Source organism: Cervus canadensis, chromosome 32 (genome assembly GCF_019320065.1).
Source record: "Cervus canadensis isolate Bull #8, Minnesota chromosome 32, ASM1932006v1, whole genome shotgun sequence".
Taxonomy (NCBI): domain Eukaryota; kingdom Metazoa; phylum Chordata; class Mammalia; order Artiodactyla; family Cervidae; genus Cervus; species Cervus canadensis.
The window spans coordinates 25223072-25244401 of NC_057417.1; the positions used below are offsets into that span (position 1 = coordinate 25223072).

At 46.9% G+C, this 21330-nt stretch overlaps 1 long non-coding RNA gene across 2 annotated transcripts in view; it reads left to right on the plus strand.

Annotated features, from left to right (window-relative positions):
- The window catches only part of LOC122433104, a 481223-nt gene that overhangs the window by 227169 nt on the left and 232724 nt on the right, over nucleotides 1-21330 (plus strand). The window contains exon 4 of one of the 2 annotated variants that reach the window (XR_006267029.1): nucleotides 4141-4349. The exons of the other annotated variant lie outside the window; for it this stretch is intronic. This is a non-coding gene — a long non-coding RNA (uncharacterized LOC122433104). The remainder of the gene's footprint in view (nucleotides 1-4140; nucleotides 4350-21330) is intronic. 2 annotated transcript variants of the gene reach the window in all.

The following is a 21330-nucleotide window of genomic DNA, read 5'->3' on the forward strand; positions in this document are numbered from 1 at the left end:
AGACTTTCAAAAAGAATAGCTAAGGCATGTGTATACCTGACTCACTTTGCTGTATACCTAAATCTAACACAAGGTTGTAAATTGCTATGTCAAAGTGAAAGTGTTAGTCGTTTAGTCATGTCCGACTCTTTTCGACCCCATGGACTGTAGCCTGCCAGGCTCCTCTGTCCATGGGATTCTCCAGGCAAGAATACTGAAGTGGGTTGCCATGCCCTCCTCCAGGGGATCTTCCCGACCTGGGGATCGAACATGGGTCTCCTGCATTGCAGGCAGATTCTTTACTGTCTGAGATACCAGGGAAGCCCCACTTTGATATAAAATAAAAATTAAAAAAAAAAAGAAACACATGCCTTCTCTAATGCTCTCTGGCCTTTACGGTCAGTGGGCTAAGGATGATGAGAAGAACTTAGGTGTTGGAAGGAACTTGGGGGTTGCAAGTAGAAGGAGCTTGTGTCCCTGACTCACTGCATAGAGGAAAGCCACAGGCCAATGAGGAACATCTGTCAAACATAAACTTCTTTTTTACTAAACAATAAAAAGAAATTATTTTTGTTGCAACATCCAGCAGGGCCCTAACGAATCCACAATGTGATCTGCTCCAGGTCTTTAGAAGGTGGAAGATTGTGTCCCCGCCCCCCACAACCCTTGTTAACTTAAAAAGAAATGACCCCCAAATAACTTTAACTTTTCTTCCAATTTTGTTTTGCCACGCCAGTCCTGTTTCCTCTTGAGGGAACTGTTAATAACTAGGTGGATAAGATTGTAAACTCCATGGGAAGAGGGACTTTGCCTTTCTGGTGTATTACCATACTCCCACCAAGCCAACACATAATAGTTATTCAGTAAATATTTGTGGAATGAATGAGGTATAGAAGTCCCAACTGTATTTGACATATAGACACCTCATGATTTGGTCTCACTATCTCTTTCTAGCAACCTCTGTTGATCCTTTCCCAGGCAGACTGCTCAGCTCAGAGGAGTTGGCAGTGGTGGCTAAAAGCTTGGCCTGTGGTACTGACCTGTCTGGGTCTACCAGTGGGTCCACCTCCCAGGCTTTCCCTCCGTATGCGTGACTTGGGGCAAGTTGTTGATCAGTTTGTGTCTCCTTTTCACCCCTGTAAGATGGGGGTGATCACAGACCCTGTCTCACTGGGTTGCAGTGAGTCTGAAATGGTTAATACAGGTGTGAATCTTAGAACTGTGCCTTGTGAGTAATAAGCCTTGATCGATGCTTTTCTTTCCTGTCGTTATGTCTTTGCTTACGCCCTTCCTTGATGGTTCATTTTACTTGTGAAGTGATGGGATCAGGGGATGGCCAGTTAGACATTAATTCTGAGCATGTCTATGGGGGTATTTCCAGAAGAGTTTAGCATTTGAATTGATGGACAGAGTAAAGCACGTGGCCCTCCCCACATCGGTGGGCGTCATGGAGTCCACTGAGGGTCTGAATGGAACAGAAAGGTGGAGGAAGGATGAATTTGTTCTCTGCCTGACTTCTTGCACTGGAATGCTGATCTTCTGTTCCCAGAGTTCCTGGTTCTCAGACCTGCAGACCATAGTCTCCATCAGTGGGTCCCTGGATTTTAGGCCTTGAACTACACCACCTCTGGCTTTCCCAGATCTCCAGCTTGCAGATAGCAGGGCATGGAGCTTCATACCTTCCGTAATCACAGGAACCAATTCCTTGTAATAAACTTCCTCTTACATATATTTCCTGTTAATTCTGTTTCTTTAGAGAACTGTGACTAACACACCTTATTTCATTCCACTGGAATGCCTTCCACCCTCTTCTTCCTTCAAGGCTCTGATTAGATTTACCTTCTCCATAAAAACTCTCCTTGTCAGCAGCTCTTTCTTCTGAGCCCATTTTTATATTCATCCTCTCCTTAGGATCCATGATTCTGGTTATCCACTTGTGGTACCCATAATATTCTGCTCTGGGTGGTGGCTCCTTGTTTCTCCCATGATGAACCTTGACCCCTCAGTGCTTGTCCATCTTTGGCGTGATCACATTTCCTGGCCAGAGTGGGGCAAGAAGGATTCAATTAATTTCTTAATAAGTTTCTCAGCTCAAGGGGCCCCAAAGGAGCCCTGAGTCAAGGGATCATGTGCACATGATTTACTGGGGATGTGCTCCTGGGGAAATCAGTCAGGAAACAGGGGAATCAGAGCAGAGAAGAGGAAGAACTACACAAGGGTGTAATTTCAAGTGAAGCCCCAGCCTGATTCCACAGGGGAACTCTGGAGCGTGAATACACCTCGGAGTTTGTCCTAACTTGAAGCAGGGAGCTGGGTTTTCATTCTGCCGCACTTTCCAGTCCTTGGCTGAGAGCGCCCTGGTGTGGGGGTGAGAGTGAGCTCTGAGGCAGACCCACTCTCTGTCCGTGTGGGTAGCCCACCCACATCCTCTGATGAGAGCTGCAAGTGCTGGCTATTTGACACGGAAGAATCCAAAGCTTTTTCTTTGAGGCACGAAGAAAAAGTCAAAGGACCCAAGGTGATCTGGGCTGGGCACTGACGGTGTCATTCATGATTTGCAGAGCAATACTTTTTTATTTGTGATAAACTTAAATATTGAGCATCAAGGATTTTGTTCAATCATGTTTGTTTAAAGAAAGGTAAATGAGTTTGAGCAAGCTCCGGGAATTGGTGATGGACAGGGAAGCCTGGCGTGCTGCAGTCCATGGGGTGGCAAAGAGTCGGACACGACTGAGTGACTGAACTGAAAGAAAGGTAAACAGTTAACTTAGCTTGCCAGCCTTCCCTGGGGTCCTCACATCTCCACCTGCACACACCCAACACATTGGAGAGGTACATGGGTGAGAACGCTGAATTATTTTCATACTGTGTGAACCCAGCCTTGGGCTTTTTGTTTATTTATTTCTAAATTTGTATTGGGGTGTAATTGCTTTACAACGTTGTGTTAGTTTCTGCCATACAGCAGTGTGGATCAGCTATATGTATACATATATCAGCCTCCTCCCCGACCCCCGATCCCACCCTCTAGGCCATCACAGAGCACCGAGCTGAGCTTCCTATGCTATACACCAGCTTCCCACTAGCTATCTGTTTTGGGCTTTTAAAAGATTCTATTTAGCACAGGGGAATTTTGAGCTGCTTTGGGAATATAGCTTCTCTCACCTTTCCTTTCTGGTGTATGATTCTGAGTTGGCCAGTCAAAGCGTTCAGTTTGGTAGAGCATGGAGAACTTGCTAGGTGGTGGGAGATGAATCTGAAAATGGAGGCAGGGAGATGATCAAGGTGGGGACTTGGAACCCAAGGTCTAATCCTGGAAGGGATGGCTTTGACAGGGAGATTGTAACTTCTAGCCTCACAGGGCGATGACAGGATATCCTTGTCTTTATTCTGCATGTTGTCTGTCCCTTTCAACCAGTGACATCTCAGGCAGGATGGAATGTCTTCGCTGCTCCTCTGGTTCCTACCTGTGTTCTGCCTGGCAAAGCAGTGTTGGCTCTGACAGCTTGACAAAGGCTTTCTAATACTCTTTCTTCTTTGCATTCAGGGTCTACTTCCCTTTCTACTTTGAAGATACATTGAAGTCAGGCTTTACTTAAATTGTGACCTGTCTAAAGGAGAGAGATGTCCCACCTGGAGCTGAGTAGTCAGCTTGTGCTACACAGAGGAAAGATGAGTGATGTGGGTTGGAGGGCCTGGGGAACCGAGACAGGTCAGCAAAGCGTGGTCAGGTGGGACCAGAGCAGATGGATATGACAGCACAGCATGCTGAAGCTGAGGAGAAAATAAGGAAAAGTGAATTTGAGGAACATCACAGCACCGTGAGAAACATAACTGTTCAAGTTTAACTGAACACTTTCTCAAAGGCCATTCTCTTGTTTCTCTCCTTTGGAACCTGCTCATTCCCCTTCCCTGGAATTCTGCTCTGCAAAGAGGTGCCCAAAAGCAACTGCAAGTTTTTGATATGCCTCTGATTGAGAAAAGTGAAAACTGAAAATGTTTCAGACTCAGTCATGTCTGACTCTTTGCGACCCCGTTGACTGTAGCCCTCCAGGCTCCTCTGTCCATGGAATGCTCTAGGCAAGAATATTGGAGTGGGTAGCCATTCCCTTCTCCAGGGCATCTTCCTGACCCAGGGATCCAACTTGGTCTTCTCCATTGCAGGCAGATCCTTCACGTTCTGAACCACGAGGGAAGTCCCCTCCTATTGAGAAGTGGGATCTAAGTCCCCTCACCTTGAGGAAGGGCTGATGCAACCCAGATGCCATTTCAACCAGGAGAGTACAGTGGGAGTGGTGGCCTAGGACTTCCGAGGCTGGCTCACAAAAGGCCATCTGGTTTCCTTCCGGTTCTCTGGGAAAGACATCTGTCACGTAAGTCTGAGTACACTGAGACCCTCATGCCAGACAGGCCACATGCACGAGTTTCAGAAATCCCAGGTGGCAGTTGGAATTAACTTTCAGCCACATGCGTGCACCATCTTGAATGCTCAGCTCCATCAAGCCTTCCTATGACGGCAGCACCAGCCAGCATCTGAGGGCAACCACATGAGAGATCCCAAGCTAGAACTTTCCAGTTGAGCCACAAGATTGTGAGACATGGTTGTCTTATGCTCCTACGTTTTGGGGTAATTTGTTCATCATCGGTGGTAACCAGAACGTGGGCTGTGACATCAGGTGTTGCAGTGGGGAGGTGGAGCCCTGGGGTGGAGAATCCTCTGAGGTGTCCCACGGAACAGGAGGTCTCACTATGACAGGGCATTCTGTGTCCCACTCCCTCTTCATGGCTAGTCAGTGTGTGAGCTCTAGTCTTCTCCCTTCAGGGTGACGTTAGGCAGTTATGACTTAGATTTTTCTTGTATTGGCATCTGCACTTATTTGAGATCAGGTTTAAGGAGTTTGATTGACATCTTGTTTCTTTCCACTACAAAATAAGCTAATTTCTTTAGTCTCACCCACTATTTCTCTGAAGAAAGTTATTGATTGTCACAGTTCTCTAGACTGGGCAATCGATGCACACCAGTTTAAAGGGAAAGAAATGATGGATGGGAAGACCATTGAGTGCTATTCTACTTGATGGTACACTGTGATAATTTAGCTTTTAGAAAGCTGTACTTTTCTAAGAAGCCAGATGCAAAAGCATTAGGGGATTTGGCATCAGGATGAATGGTAATGTGTTTGTGGCTTCTTATTTATTTATTTGAAGCTTCTTATCACCAGAGGCATTGGTAAATGCAAGATCTACTTGTTAGAGATTCCCAGGTTCTGCTCTTGTGGCATCTTAGCCAAGACAACCTCTCTGAGCTTAATTTTCTCTGATATGTGGTGGTGAGCCAAGGATAAAATAAAAAGAAATACATTGGAATTCTACAATATGTAAGCTGGAAAACATATTTGAAGTTATCCTTTGAATCAGTTGTGATTAGCGCTGCCTGCATATGATCGAGTCCGACAGTAGAATGGCTTGAGAAAACTAGACAACTCCTTTCCTCTGAAGCTAAGGTAATCTGGATATGATAGTGCAGGGCTGGAGTAGCAGCTTCTCCAAGTTCTCAGGACCCACACTCTGCCATCTCAAGCCTGTGACCCTTTTCCTCATGTTTTGATATGGCAGCTAAAACTCCAGATATCACATCTGCATTCCAGATAATACAATATGAACTTAGGTTCTTAAGAAAGGAGAGAAAAGATATTGGAAGGCAACTAGTAGCCTCTACCACCAGGAAGAAACGGGGAACCAAACATATCCAATTTGATTAATAAGTTACATCCATTAAATCTTAAAAATATGAAATGTCTGGAACTCACAGAGGGAGTGGAAAAGTTATATGGTATCTTCACTGAACTCTGAAAACATAAGTCCTCCTGGAAAATATGCTTTCTTTTTTAAAAAGAAGAGTTCAATTTAGTTAAAGTGACAAAGAGACTATTTTAAAAATAGCAATTGAATGAATTCAGAATGCTGGCTACCAACTAAGCTCATTTTCAAAAGTAATTTAAGACCAAGAAAATTCAACTGTTTCCCTTCAGATTGTTTTGTGCAGAGTGATAAAACTCAGATTTCTGAATCGAATTTCCATTTTGACCTTTGTGGGAATGAAGTGGCAACTGTTTGTTAATCATGATCACTGGCATGATTCTAGAATAATCCACCTGGCAGTGTGTCTTTGTGTGTGTGCATGGGGTGGGGGTGGGGATGCTGAGAATGACTCAGAAGCATGGTAGAAATTTTTACAAATGGTGAACATCCTTGTGAAAATTTCCTGAAGTGAGTTGTATTGGAAATAATGAGGGCAGAGAGCACATATAGTTTGAAGAAGTTTGCTATTAGAAAAGTCTCTGAATTCCTCTGTGTGCCTGCCCATCACATAAGATCTGATGAGGGTGAAACAAAGTAATAGTCAGGTGTAGCATCAGAAGCATATTAGGATTTTAATGATTTTCTAGGACTTCGCTGGTGTTCCACTGGCTAAGACTCCAAGCTCCCAGTGTAGTTTGATCTCTAGTCCGGAAACTAGATCCTACATGCAACAAACAAGGGTTCAAATGCCACAACTAAGACCCAGTGCAGCCAAATTGTTGTTCAGTCACTAAGTTGTGTTTGATTCTTTGTGACCCCATGGACTGCAGCATACCAGACTTCCCCGTCCTTCACTGTCTCCTGGAGTTTGCTCAAACTCATGTCCATTGAAGTGGTGATTCCATCCAACCATTTCAAACAGTATGAAAAGGCAGCCAAATAAATATATTTAAAAAAAATATTCTAATGATTCTCATAAGACTTGAGGTCCCATCGTGGCTGCTGCCCCAACAGAAAGTCACTAAGGAGAGGAGAGACGTGGGCTTTGTGGCTCTAGGGCCCTGCAGAGCAAAACAGATGGTTCCATCAAGACAGATGCTATCACAATGGCCAAAAAACAGAGCATGCAGCGAGTCAACCGTATTCACAACTCCAAGCCTGAATTAACCCTCGAGGCAGTCTGCCCCCAGAGACTGGAGGAGTCAGACTGTAACTCAGCCTGGGCACCCACAGTCCAATTAGACAGTCCAATTCAGACTGGCCATTGGAGGGTCTGTGGCCCTTGAGAAAAATGTCAGTCTACCAACAATGAATTTTATTGAGTCCCAGTTGAGTTTGATGGCGAGGATGATAAAAGGAAAAGCAGGGCGTAGCACCTGCCCTCAGACCAAAGGTCCAACCCAGACCTAAACAGGTGAGCAGTTTCTAGCGCAGCGGCAGGGTTGTCCCTGCAGAGCACAAGGTGAATTTCTAAATATGTTCTCCATGTGATAAGTACAGTAGGGGTCCTAAGAAAGATGATGAAACCACAGCTTCTGGAGAAAGCATTTGATCAGACTTTCCTGACACGACCTCACCTTCTGTGTGTGGGGGAGGCATACACATTATTTCTTGGCCAAGTCTCTGCTTCCTTTTCTGTTCTCTTCTGCCCACATAGTGGGGTTCATGTGGGGTGATGCTCACAGCTGGCTTTTGCTAAGTGTGGGTGACCAGAAGTTCCTGTACTTTTCCCACATGGAAGCTCTAGGGGTGGGAGGTAGGGGAGGAGGAATCTCTTCATTGGATTTGGAAAAAACAGCTGAGTAGGGCAAATCTTCCCCTTATCCCCCAGGCTTCTTGGAACATGCTGTGAATTTGTTTGTTTCTGAATGAAGGAACAAAATATTCACACTGGAGAAATTCCCAGAATTGGCAAGGTCAACCCAGCTCCACAAAACTGAGCGTCCTCCAGGGTCCCTCTTCCTGTCCATGTTTGGTGGTGGTGGTCTAGTCGCTAAGTCGTGTCCGACTCTTGCATCCCCAGTGAAGTCCCATGACCTGCTTTATAAACCTAGCTCTGCTCCCTGCATACGTGCGTGCTAAGTCACTTCAGTCGTGTCCAGCTCTTTGTGACCATATGGACTATAGCCCTCTGGGCTCTTCTGTCCATGGGATTCTCCAGGCAAGAATACTGGAGTGGGTTGCCATGCCCTTCTCCAGGAGATCTTCCTGACCCAGGGATGGAACCCAGGTCTCTTATGTCCCCAGCATTGGCTGCTGAGTTCTTTACCACTGACACCACTTGGGAAGCCCCAACTCTGCTCCATGATTAAGAGTTATTGTGTTCCTTAACCTCTCCTTGGCTCAATTTTATCACCTGAAAAACTGGAGTGGTATTAATACTCACTTCAGAGATTGGTGCCCGTACATGCTTCTTAGACCAGTACCTAGTGCTCCAAACGAGGTTTGTTGTAATTATATCTTCTGTTGTTGCTGTGTTAGTCGCGCAGGTGTGTCTGACTCTTTGTGACCCCGTGGACTATAGTCCTCCAGGCTCCTCTGTCCATGGGATTCTCCAGGCAAGAATACTGGAGTGGGTTGCCGTTTCCCTCTCCAGGGGATCTTCCCAACCCAGGGGTTGAACCCGGTTCTCCTGCATTGCAGGCAGATTCTTCACTGACAAGTTAGCTCTTAACATTATTCGGTTTCCAACAGGGTGCGTGTAAAAGGCTATGATCACAGAGGGAAAACGAGGGAGATTTAGGTGTGGGCTGGCGTTTGGAGACAGGCAGGTCAGTACTGAGTTTGGGTGGTTTTTTCTGTAAAGTTCTTTGTGATTCACCTAGAAAGACAATCTGTAATAGGTAGAGCATGGAGTCAAGCTTGGTGAACTCAGCTGATGTATGCTAATAGATGTTTGTAGTAGGCAGAATTCCGAGGTGGTTTCCTAAGATTTCCACCTTCTGGTGCATAATTATCTCCTCTTTTGCTATGGGAACATAGTCACAGGTTTCAGGAACTAGGATGTAAATGTCTTTTAGGGACATTATTTTGTCCACCACAATAAGTCATGGGTTCAAAAAACCTCAGTTTGGCCATGTACTGACTATGCAATTCAAGTTGCTTATTCTTGCTCATTTCTCTGACTTCTTTTAGCCCTCTCCTCCGAAATTCTCTGTGAGAAAGTCCCATTTGTAGCTTTGGTCCCAGGTAACTCACTGCCTGCACTAGCCATAACCTCACTTAAACAACAGGCATTTATTTCTTACAGTTTTGTAGTTGGGAAGTCCGTGATCAGGGTGCTGGCCAAGCTGGTCTCTGAACCTACTTTTCTGATGTGTAAAATCAGAACACTAAAAGTTAGTTGTGTGCTTCCTCTCCCACGGGTCAGAGATCAGTGATGAGGGGTCCAGCCCAGTGCATAAGGAAGGCAGATATTCACTGAGTGGCTATTTCAGTTGTCCCTCAGTTTTCCATGACAGCAAGTAAGTTTTGATAATTGTTATTCCTTGATTCTACTTACTGTTTTATCTTTTATGGTTACTTATTATGACATGTGGCCCCGAATGACCACATGACTTAGGCAAGGTTTTTTTTAATGTCCAGCTGGCCATATCAGCATTAGGCTGGTACAACAGCTTCACGGATTGAAAAGCCAATCCTTTTTTTTCTTTCTGGTTTTCTGCAAGCCCTCCCTACTGGTGGGGAGAATTCAGTTCAGACTGTGGGTGCACAGGCTGAGTTATGGCGTGACTGCTCCGGTCCCTGGGGGCTGCCTGCCTCGAGAGCTAATTCAGGCTTGGGGTTGTGAATACTGTTGACGTGGTTAGGGTTAATGACCACAGGACAGGCATCAAGGAACAGGATGGCAATAAAGGTGCTGGTTGCCTCAGTGATGTATGTGGACTTGGCCCCGGGAGTAATATGTCAAACAGCCCTGAGTGGCCACCCTGCTGCTGTGTAGTGATGGGTGCCAGGGTTTGGGAAATAGCTGTGGGATTGTTGGGAGAAGGATGGAGAGGTTTCTCTGCAGGTCTGTCTTGGTGAGTAGTGCAGGTGTGCGGTGTGTGAAACCAAGGTACCTCATAGTTCTGTTAAACATAGTGGGGATGTGGTGTACATGTGTGTACATACATGTGTACATGTGTGTGTGCACTGTGTGTATGAGAACGTGGAAAGAAGCAGAGAATCACAACATTCTAGAGTAGGGCAGTCTCACCCACTTCAGTGAATGGATCAGACTCAAAGAGTCTTTAAAAATATATATATACATATATATATTTAAAAGATATATGTATTTGGCCCTTTAAAATATATATTTGTTTATTTTAAAATTAGTTAATTTTGGCCTCTCTAGTTGCGGCGAGCAGGGCCACTCTTCATCCCGGTGCTGGGGCTTCCATTGTGGCGGCTTCTCTGGTGGAGTGTAGGTGCTAGGTCCGAGGGTCTCAGAAGTTGTGGTGCACGTGGAATCTTCCCTGACCAGGGATGGAACCCATGTCCCCTGCATTGGTAGGTGGGTTCTTAACCACTGGACCATCAGGAAAGTCCTGTCTTTGGCCCTTTAATGATGATGAAAGGCCAGCTATGGACAGGAAGCCTTCTGGGGTTCACTACCAAGGTGTGGTCCTGCTATTATCTCCATGGCTCCAGACTCTGGCTTGCAAATCTTACTTCTGGCCTCATGAGTTTGGGGGGACAATTTTAGCATTCATTTCTGGCCTCCTTTTCTAGGGCTTTTCCTTCATTCTACTCACTTCTTTGACTTCTTTCAACCTTTTCCTCTGCAATTTTCTGTAAGAAGCTTAAGTTTCAGGTAACACACTGCCTACACTAGCCATAACCTCACTCAAACAACAGCCATTTGTTTCTCATGGAGCTGGAGGCTGGGAAGTCCACAATCAGGGTGCTAGCTGGTCAGGCTCCTGGAGGGGGGGCCCTCTTCCTTGCTTGCTGATGGCTGGCTTCTCACTGTGTCCTCACAAGGTAGATAGAGCAAGATCTCCGTGTCTCTTCTTATCAGGACACCAATCTCATCGTGGGTACCCCAGCCTCATGACCTCATCTAATTACCTCCCCAAATTCCTGCCTCCAAAAACCATCGTATTGAAGATCAGAGGTTCAGCAATGTACATTCTCGGGCTTCCCTGGTGGCTCAGGCGGTAAAGAACCCACTTGCAATGCAGGAGACGCAGGTTCAATTCCTGGGTCGGGAAGATCCCTCGGAGGAGGAAACCCACTGGTGTGGCAACCCACTCCAGTATGCTTGCCTGGGAAATCCCATGGGCAGAGGAACCTGGTGAGCTACAGTCCATGGGGTTGCAAAGAGTTGGACACGACTGAGTGAGCACAAACAGGACATGTGTATTCTAGGAGGACACAGATATCCACTCTATAACACCTCCCGAGTTGAAAGCCACCGTTCCAAATGGTCCAGGGGGACTTTTTATTTTTACCTAGAATTGGCCAAACCATTTGTTGTTGTACCACATACAAGCAGAATCCCGGTGTGTCTGCCAAGTGTAGCAAGTAGTTTCATGCTTACCTCTCAAGGATCACGAGGCAGCGAATTAAGAGGTTCCTGGCAATGATTCTCACATGAAAACCGGAAACGATTATTTACCATCCAGAACAGGCTGTGAGTATTAGGAGCTGACATCTAAATTTAGAGATGATTCATGTAATTTGGAATGGTATTGTTTCAAATCACATTAAAGGAAAACACAGCAGGTGGTTCTTAGCGTTAAAACCTTGTTTGCATTTTACTGGAAGGAGACAGAACTGGAAGGAACAAGGTGGATGCTCCTATAGGGCAGTGGGTGGTCACAAGAGTTTGCTGAGATGATGTAGGTTTGGGGTACCTAAGCTTGTTAACCTTTACCTCCACCTGCTCTGTCCAGTTTGTTCTTTATAGTTTTAGGCTATCTCAGGAGACCCAGCAGGATTGTTAACCCTTGTTCTTTATAGTTTTAGGCTATCTCAGGAGACCCAGCAGGATTGTTAACCCGTACATGATTCTGTTAGTTCACTGTGGGAGAACGTTATTATAATGAAGAAACTTGAGAAGATGAAAAGGTCTATAGGAGGGTTTGCTGGCTTCTCTCGGGCAATGAGGTGGTGAAGGGGGGCACTGATCAAACATGCTCTGTCTTTGAGTCTGTTCTTCCTTTTAAGTTTAGGGGCCATTTTCTGTTTTATTGAGTTGTTTAGAGTATTGGATAGTTGAGATATTAGAGGAATGGGAGTTTCAGCATAGTTGTACTCTTACTTCAGGATGAAAGTCTTAAGAACTGATGAACTTCCTTGGAATCTGGGCCAAATACTCCCTTCTCATTGAGCAAAGTGTGATGCACCTTTTAAATGGGGTCTAGATGGACAGGAGCCAGAGGTGCTTCTGTTGAAGCAGTGGTCTTTAAATAGCATGCTTAGTCCCTGAGTACTGTCCAAGTCTTTACAACCCCATGGGCTGCAGCCTGCCAGGCTCCTCTGTCCATGGGATTCTCCAGACAAGAATACTAGAGTGGGTTACCGTTTCCTCCTTCTGGGGGTCTCCCCTGCATTTCTTCCAGGAAGATTCTTTACCACTGAACCACCTGGGAAGCAGGGATGCCTTTAAAAATCACCAGGAGAGCCTTTCCAAATATCTGCACTCCTGTCCCACTCTTAAAGATTTGGATTCAGTGTTTCAAGTAGAGCCTGGACACATTTATCTTGGAAAAAACAAAACAAAACAAAACAAAACTCTTAGCCAAGTGATTCTAGTTGGTACCCCTGGTTAAAATCCATAGCCTTAAAGGACTAGTCACTGGAGGCAATTGACTGTAATCTGAGATGCTATCATTACTCTGAATCATGTGGATGATTCTGGGGAGATGACCTAGTTGAACCCTCTACTCGAAGAGTAAATTATTTCTATAACATCTCTGCTGTGTGGTTGTCCAGCATCTGGGTGAATATATGCACTGAAGAGGAATGTTGAAATTGGAGGCAATTTAGTCACCCTGCATGAAGGAAGAAAGGTTTCTCCATGTGGGTCTGAAATCTGCTGCCTGAAATTTGTATCTGCTGGCAGGACTGGCTACATCATGGATGGGGTTGGGTGCAAAATGAAAGTAGGGGGCCAGACCCTTGTTCAAAAGTCATTTAGAATCTCAGGACAACAACAGCTGTACGTGCAACTAAGTAACCGTGTTTTGAGTTCCAAGCCCTTCTCAGTTTTGGGACTGCCTGAGTTCATAGTCCTGAAGCTGGTCCTATCTACTGGTCTCATTTCTTTTCATTCTCCAGATTCTTTATCTCTCCCACTGGCTGACTCTTTGCAACCCCTTGGACTGTAGCCTGCCAGGCTCCTCTGTCCTTGGAATTCTCCAGGTAAGAATACTGGTGTGGATAGCCATTCCCTTCTCCAGGGGATCTTCTCAACCCAGGGGTCAAACCTGGGTCTTCTGCACTGCAGGTAGATTCTTTAACCTCTGAGCCACCAGGAAAGCATGTGTAGGACCACAGATTCATGAAATAAAGGATTGTGTGTATCTTGAGAGGCAGAAGTCATAACTAGAGGTCAGTCTGGGAAGATAGCTTATTAGTTAGAATGTGGGTATTGACTGGGTGAAAAGCGAAAATGAAAGTTTCACAGTTGTGACTGGGTACCTGAGTATAATTATCCTATCTGTCTGATAGATTTGTTTTGGGGATTGCATTAGCTAATTGGTATAACGCACTGAGAATAATATGTGGCACAGAACAAACTCTCAAAAAATGCCAGCTTTTTTATCTAGTGGGAACTGTTCGTGTTTTGATCTATGGTGTATGGCATCCACCGTCTTCTTCCTTTTAAAAACTCAGCTCTGGGACTTCCCTGGTGGTCCAGTGGCTAAGGCTCCCCGCTCCCAGCGCGGGGGTCCAGGGTTCTGTCCCTGGTCAGGGAGCTGGATCGCACATGCAGCAACAAAGATTGCCACATGCCACATGAAAATTGAAGATCCTGTGTGCTGCAACGAAGACCCAGTGCAGCCAAATAGATAATCAATTAATTAAAAAAACCAAACAAACCTAGCTCTGAGAGCACTTGCCTTTCTCCACCGTTCTAGCATCGCCCATTCTTCGTCTTGCATGGCATACAATGGGGTCCCTATCTCCCCTCTGACTTTGCTCCAGTCCGTTCTCTATGTAGCAGCCAGAGTGAACTTTTAAAAGAACTGCAAACTCTTTCACTCTCTGCCTTAACCCCCACCCCCCGTGATGCCCTTGCTCATTGCCTTCTGGATGGAGTCATCCTTCTTTGCTGACCTGTGACCTCGTGAGCTGGACCTTGCTACCATCCAGCATTCTCTCACCATTCACCATTTATCCATCAGCTCACTCTTTGAATAGATGCTTACTAAGCGCTCACCAGTAGGAACATTTACTAAGCACCCACAGTCAGTTTACATCATGTTAGCTATTATTACTGTTGTTGTTATTCAGTAGCAGGTGTTTGCAGAGTCCTGGGGATTCAGAAGTGAACAGAGACACAGTTCCTTCCCTTGTAGCACTTGCTGCATCGAGAGGAAGATGGACATTAAGCACCTAGTCATGTATCTTCTGACCCAGTAATTCGACAAACAGACCATGATCCCCAGTCTCCTAGGCCACAAGGCTGTTTTTTTCTGGGGCAACATTACTTCCCCTGAGCACTGCAGTAAGGCCACTGCACTCGGCCAGAGAGATGCTCCCAGGCCACGTAGGTGGAGGTGGGCGATGAGAAGTGGCAGCCGTGGGATGTCGTTTGGGAATAAGGAGTTCAGTGCTTGCTGATGGACTGGATGTAGGAGATGAGGGAAAGTGAGAAGTGAAGAGTGACTCCTGGACTTATTTACATACTTTATCTAGAGGTGGAAATGCTGGTCAAGCAAAATGTGTCAGGTCCTAAAAATATTAGCATTTAATGAAGGTTAGCATTTAGGCTGAAAGAGTGGTACGTGTGTGCTAAGTTGCTTCCGTTGTGTCTGACTCTTTGAGACCCTTTCTACTGTAGCCCACCAGACTCCTCTGTCCAGGGGATTCTCCAGGCAAGTATACTGGAGTGGGTTCCCATGCCCTCCTCCAGGGGATCTTCCTGACCTGGGGATCAAATCCGTGTCTCTTATGTCTCCTGCATTGGCAGTCAGGTTCTTTACCACTGGGAAGCCCAGAAGACTGGATCGCTCATGTACTTTCAGGGACAGCCTTGGAGAAGGCTTTGCTTTGGGTTGGTTTGTGTGGATGGTGAAACAGGTCAGAAGCATACCACAGAGGGGGTAACTGTACCTGTGGCTGCTTTGATTAGAATCTGAGTATGACTCTCCCGTCAAATCCTTATTGGAATCACTCTCCCAATGAAGCTTCCTCGTCTGTGGCTCTTTCGTGACGAATCAAATCCACAGTCCGAGAGAATCACTGCTTACCTCGCCGGTGTTACCCTGGGCTGCATGGATCATATGAATAATGGGAGCTAAACTGTTTTATAGTCTGGAAACTCCCAGAAGCCAGGCTCTTTGTCATGAATTCTTGATTTGCCTTGTTGGCAGCTTCATAGCTCAGACGGCAGGGGAAGCGAGTGGGGAGCCGCTGGACTTAAGGAAGATGAATGGGCATCATCTGAGGATGCAGAGGTGATGGGAACCTGGGGGGAGGTGACCGGCTGCCTTGTCGTTTGTAATATTGAGGGCACAGCGGCCACTGCCAGAGCTGTGTGGCTGATTCAGGAAAACGGATTTCCAGAAACCTTAAGAAATGACAGGTGTGAGTTAATGACTAGAAGCTCTGATAGAGGTTTTTTCTTGTTGTGGTTAACTATGGATATCACAGAGGTGACTTATCGCCCAGATTGAAGGCCGGCTTCTGTGTGTGTGCTCGGTCATGTCTGACTCTGGATTGTAGCCCGCCAACCTCCTCTGTCCATGGGATTTCCCAGGCAAGAATACTGGTGCGGGGTTTCCATTTCCTGCTCCAGGGGATCCACCTGACCTAAGGATTGAACCCTCGTCTCCTACACTGGCAGACAGGCTCTTTACCACTAGTTCCACCTGAAAAAGTCCCTGAAGGCTGGCTTAGATAATGGTCACCATCCGCTGAGTGGTTATCATTGGGTCAGGTGCTTTCATCATTCCTGGTTCTCACACGGCCCTACGAAGCAGATATGATCCAACTGTAGATAAAGGATTTGAGGCCAAGAGGGATTAAGTGTGCCCCTGACACGGCTTCCACTGTACCAGGGCCAGGAAGCCAATCCACGTCTTTTAATTTATGAAATCCATGGTCTTTTCACTCCACTGGAAACCTGGGTAAACCTCTAGCATTTCTTCCAGTTTTTGTGAATATAGTTTTGAGAGAGACATTTTTAGCACTCTGTTGCTTCAGCATCTTTCCTGGAAACTCTTTAATGCCAATTGTCTTTGTCGTCACAGGAAAGTAAGCAGCTCAGATGCTTGGGGGATCTGTGTCATTTGCTTTGCTAATGAGGCTGGAGTCATCTAAGGGCTGCTTCACCCTGAAATTATAGATGAGAGATTAAAATTGATTTCTGACCCAGCGCTGTCAGGAGACATCCCTGAGCTGTCTTTTGGGATCTAATCTCTCCGTTCACTTCTACAGAGAGGTTGGATGCCATTGAAGAAGATGTCAGCGTGCTTCTGTAATGGATGAGCTGACCTAACAGAAGCCTCAAGCTCAGCGTAGGCCATCAGTTGAGCAGCTCCTGGAGAAACCCGTGCCACGCTGACCATGTAACAGAAGCAGAGCGCCAGTCCAGGGAGGTGATGGTCTGCAGAGTTTATCAGCCTGTCTTAGCTTGTGCCCACTCAGTGATATTAACAAGGTCAAGTTCATTTAGAAGAGGGAAATTGGCATTGTCGAGGAACTGGGACTTCTGTAGTGTGATGAATGTTTGAGAGTTAAGAGTTTTCATTTGGAAGGAGAGGAGAACAAGCCAATGTCTGTCTGGGGCACGGTCACTCTGTAACGACTCAGAAGGAAGTTGAGAGGGAGAAGACAGGGAGCCTCACTGACTCAGGGGTGGACATGAGATGCCCGAGGAAACATTTGGAGGAAACGAGGGTAAGGGTGTAGAGAAAGCAGAAAGTGAAGAGAATTGGTGGAGGAGCATGGATCCAGTCAGAGAAGGATCCAGAGACTCAGCTCTGATGGATTGAGCACAGGGATGGCACCTGAGAAAAAGACAGGGCAATGCATTTTGGGGGGTGGGTATGGTATTAGAGATCTTAGTTCCTGGACCAGGGATTGAACCTGCACCCCCTTCAGTGGAAACATTGAGTCCCAAACCCCTGGCTGCCAGGGAAGTCCCAGAGCAATGCCGTTTTAAGTGTGAGAACCTGGCTGAATGTCAGTGTTCCAGAGAGAGAGAGGACTCTTCTCTTTTCCAGAGCGCTGGTCCTAAGAAACTGGTGATTGAACTTGTATGAGAAGGAAGGCTACCGCCTGGTGTCCTATTTGTCTCCTTATAGTAAAGCAATCTGAACATCCCAAATAGCCGTGTCTGTTTGAGGATGCTGGAGATTCAGGATGGAGGGTGACTGAGGAAGGGGTGAGCAGTGTTCCAAGACCACAACCCAAGGGAAGATGCTGTTTATCCCTGATGGAGCGATCATGGACCAGACTCGAGTCCAGGGTGGGGAGTCTTGCTTTGGTGGGTGATTTCATTATGTTGGGCTACCCACATTTAGGCTGGACCCGTATGTGTTGATGTCTGTTTGGTCATGGGTCATTGCCGTTTCCTTCTATACGGGAGTCCAAAAGGAGGAAGGGGAGGAGAGGGAGGTAGCCCAGGCAGCAGGCTGGCACTGTCCATTTGGGAAAACAGGATGAGCTGAGATTTTTTTAAAAAAATCACACAAAGTGCATGAATTCCCACATAGTCTCTGCCTTATGTACTCTGAAACGGGAGTAGGAGACTGCACCGAAATACACAAACCCACTCAATCAGAGGTGTCTGCACGAAATAGACAACACTGGGATTTTCTTGGAGTAAGTCATCTTAGGAAACTGGTAAAGATGAAGCCCACAAAGCAATTTGACTAAACGTTTCCCCTTTGTTTCCAGGCTTGTCTAGTGTCCTTTGGAAGGAATAAAAGCAGGCTCCAGGGGGGGCTTCCCGGGTGGTGCTGGTGGTAAAGAACACACCTGCCAATGCCAGAGACACAAGAGACACTGGTTCGATCCCTGGGTTGGGAAGATCCCCTGGAGGAGGGCATGGCAACTTACTCCAGTATTCTTGCCTGGAGAATCCCACCGACAGAGGAGCCTGGTGGGCTGCAGTCCATAGGATTTGTTCATGACTGAAGCAACTTAGCACACATACATGCATGTGAAGCAGTACCCTTTGTAAATAAACTTTAAAAGCAAAAATAAAAAACAGTCTCTGGGATCTGGAATGCTATGCAGGAAGCAGAGCAGGGATTCCTCTGGCCACCTGGGTGTCACAGGAAAGTTGGCCTTGGTTGCTGTTCGGGGAAGGGACAAAGCAGAACTGTGACAACTGCTGAAGATCCAGGACTCAGGACTTTTGGAAAACCATGAAAGCCTTGACTGGCTCCCACATGATAGACATGGGCCTGAATAAATATGACAGAGCTGTTTTGGAAACAAACCCTCACGTTAACTCATTATGTAAAGGTAGTTTTTTTCCCTGCATCACTTCACCTGTTGCTCTGCAGAGGCTGACATGCTTTGTGAACGTGTATATCTGGAAAAGCAAGGTGTTGAGATCTCAGTTGTAATTTGTGTGTGTGAAGAAATGGACTCTCTCTACAGCCTAGAGTTTCCTTCAAGCAGGGTGTGTTTTATGTGTGTAAGTCTTCACTCCTGGGCAGGTCCAGGAGCTTTGCTGGTTTTTCCTAGAGCTCAGGGAAAGGAAAAATGATTTATTTGATCGTGGATGAAGCCAAATATTTGCACACCTTGCCGTTCACCTGTTGCTCACGTGGCGGTTTGGCCATGACTGAGGAAGGTTGTGGCCCTGGGGTGGGAGTTAGATGAGTGAGCTGTCCTGGTGAGCAGGTTCAACCTCCACTGCTGTTTAAACATCTCTGACCTCCGGGGGCCCTGGAGAGATGAATAAAAGTCGGGAAGACCATTTCGCCAGGCGCAGTGCTTACGGGGCTACCCGGGGCCTCACAGAGGGTTGATGGGCATTTTCTTGCACCGCTGGCCAGTCAGCTGCCTCGGGCTGCAGAGGCCTGTGTGCTGCGGCAACCTGGGGCGAACCCGGAGCTCCATCAGTCCTCCGTGGTGGGCGGGCAGGGCCTGTGTCTGCTACTTGGTGATCCCCACGGCTAAGGGGGCCCCTTGTTTCTGGAGGGAAATGCTGTACAGGTTGAGATTCAATAACACAGGTGGTTGGCAAGCCCACTCACTGCCTTCTGCTTCACTTGGTTACTAATGATATTTCTCTCTCGGACGAGTCAAACAAGGGCAGAAGTCCTGATTTAGGAACGTAGAATTCTCGGGCAGAGAGGATCGTGAGAGCCAAGTGCTTGGTCAAGGTCAAAGTTGGCGGCCATGGCAGAGCTCAGATAAGAGACTAGTCTGTCTATTCCCAGTTCACGGGATGCCCTTTTCTCTACTCCAACCTGTTCTCCAGAACCACAGCAGTTACCAAATGTAGCTGCGATGAACCTGGCCAAGCTGGAGCCTTCTAGGTGGTGTCAGACTGTCAGTGGAGACCCCCCGTGGGTTTGAGGTCTGGATAAAAGTGCCTCACCCTTCTGATCTCAGTGTTGGGGGAAAATCCAGACTTCCCTCCAACTTCTGTAACTTCTCCAAGACTTGATCTCTCCTGGCCCCCTCTGGATCCTGGGCTTATGAAGATGACCTCTGTTCCTCAAATTGAGTGTCTTCACTAGTTTCTCACACAGTAAAGAAAAAGAAATCCATGTCTGCTAAGGATGTTTTGGCTTCTGTGTACTCTGATAAGGTCTTGGTGGGAGAGGGTTGGGAAACAGGGAAGAAAGAATTGGCCGAAGAGAGGTCTGCATAGCAGCAGTGTCAACAAGTATTGCAAGGAAGCAATATCAATTTTTTTTCCTTTTACGTATATTTTTATTCTTTAGAGCTGTTTTAGGTTCCTGGCACCATTAAGCAGAAAGTCAGAGTTCCCATATACCCCTCTTCTCGTATAGCCTCCCCCCACCATAACACCCAGCACCTGAGTGGCACCTTTATTGGACTTGATGAACCCACATTGACATGTCATTATCACCCAAGGTCCATAGTTTACATTACTGTTCACTCTCGATGTTGTACGTTTATGGGTTTGGACAAATGGATAATGACATGTATCCACCACTGTATTACTGTAAAGAGCAGGTTCTCTGCTCTAGAAATCCTCTGTGCCTGCGTACCCTCTACCCTCACCTGACCCCTGGCAACCACTGGTCCTTTTATTGTCTCCATAGTTTAGTCTTTTCCAGAATGTCACATGATTGGAATTGTGCAGTGTGTAGCCTTTTCAGTTTGGCATCTTTCACTTGGTGATATGCATTTAAGGCTCCTCCATGTAATATCAATTCTTAAAAGTGTTCTCCCCCCACCTCCAGGCTTGTTGCAACATGTACATTCCTTTTCCTCATTCCCACTCCCACATCAGAGCTTCCCTGGTGGTTCAGTTGGTAAAGAATCTGCCTGCAATGCAAAAGAGTGGGTTCAATCCCTGGGTCAAGAGGACCCCCCGGAGGAGGGCATGGAAATACCATTCCAGTATTCTCACCTAGAGAATCCCATGGACAGAGGAGCCTGGCGGGCTACAGTCCATGGGGTCTCCAAGAGTCAGACATGATTGAGCGACTAACCCTTGCGCTCCCATCTCAGGACCTCAGCCTCCGTGTTCCAGCTTGCCCTCTGGAGTTTCACATTCTCCCCCTTCTGTTGTGCAGAGTAGCTTCTGTTCACCCTAGATGCTGTCTTCCCATCTGCTCGTGAACGTTCTCTGCAGCGCCTCACCTACTCCTTGTGGGCGCTGAGTTCTTCCTACAGACAAAGCCGTGCTCTTTTAGAAGCGATTCCGTTAACAGCAAACTATCTCTAAGACTGTTCTCTAGGGGCACAGACAGAGCTGTTCTATGGGGGCTGACAAAGATGCTGCGAGAGGCTGGGGCTCCCACCTGAGCCAGAGCAGGGCTGAGCCTCTCAGGAGAGGGGCGGTAGGGCTGCCTGTCCTGAATCACTCCTGCCAGCAGGTGAACCCAGGAGCTGCAGGAGAAGGCAGTATTTCTGGATGAAAGTGAAGACACACCTGGGAGCAGACCCACCAGCCAGGACAGTTCCTGGAATTCCCTTGCCTCCTGCTCTTCCGTGGGGCTGACCCGGGCCACGGGCCCACAGCCTCCTCGGACTCCTTTTCCTCCTTCTGTCTCATCCGGGCAGCTTTCCCCAAGCCTCAGTGCTTAGCGTCCATCCCTTCTCTCGTAATGCATACCTTAGAACTTAGCCTGTCTCCTGACTTCATTCTGTCCTCCTGACTTTCCACTCTGGGCTTTTAGCCCAGTTCCTCTTCTGATTGCAGATCCACACACCCAGCCTGGTCCCCACAAAGACGTCGAC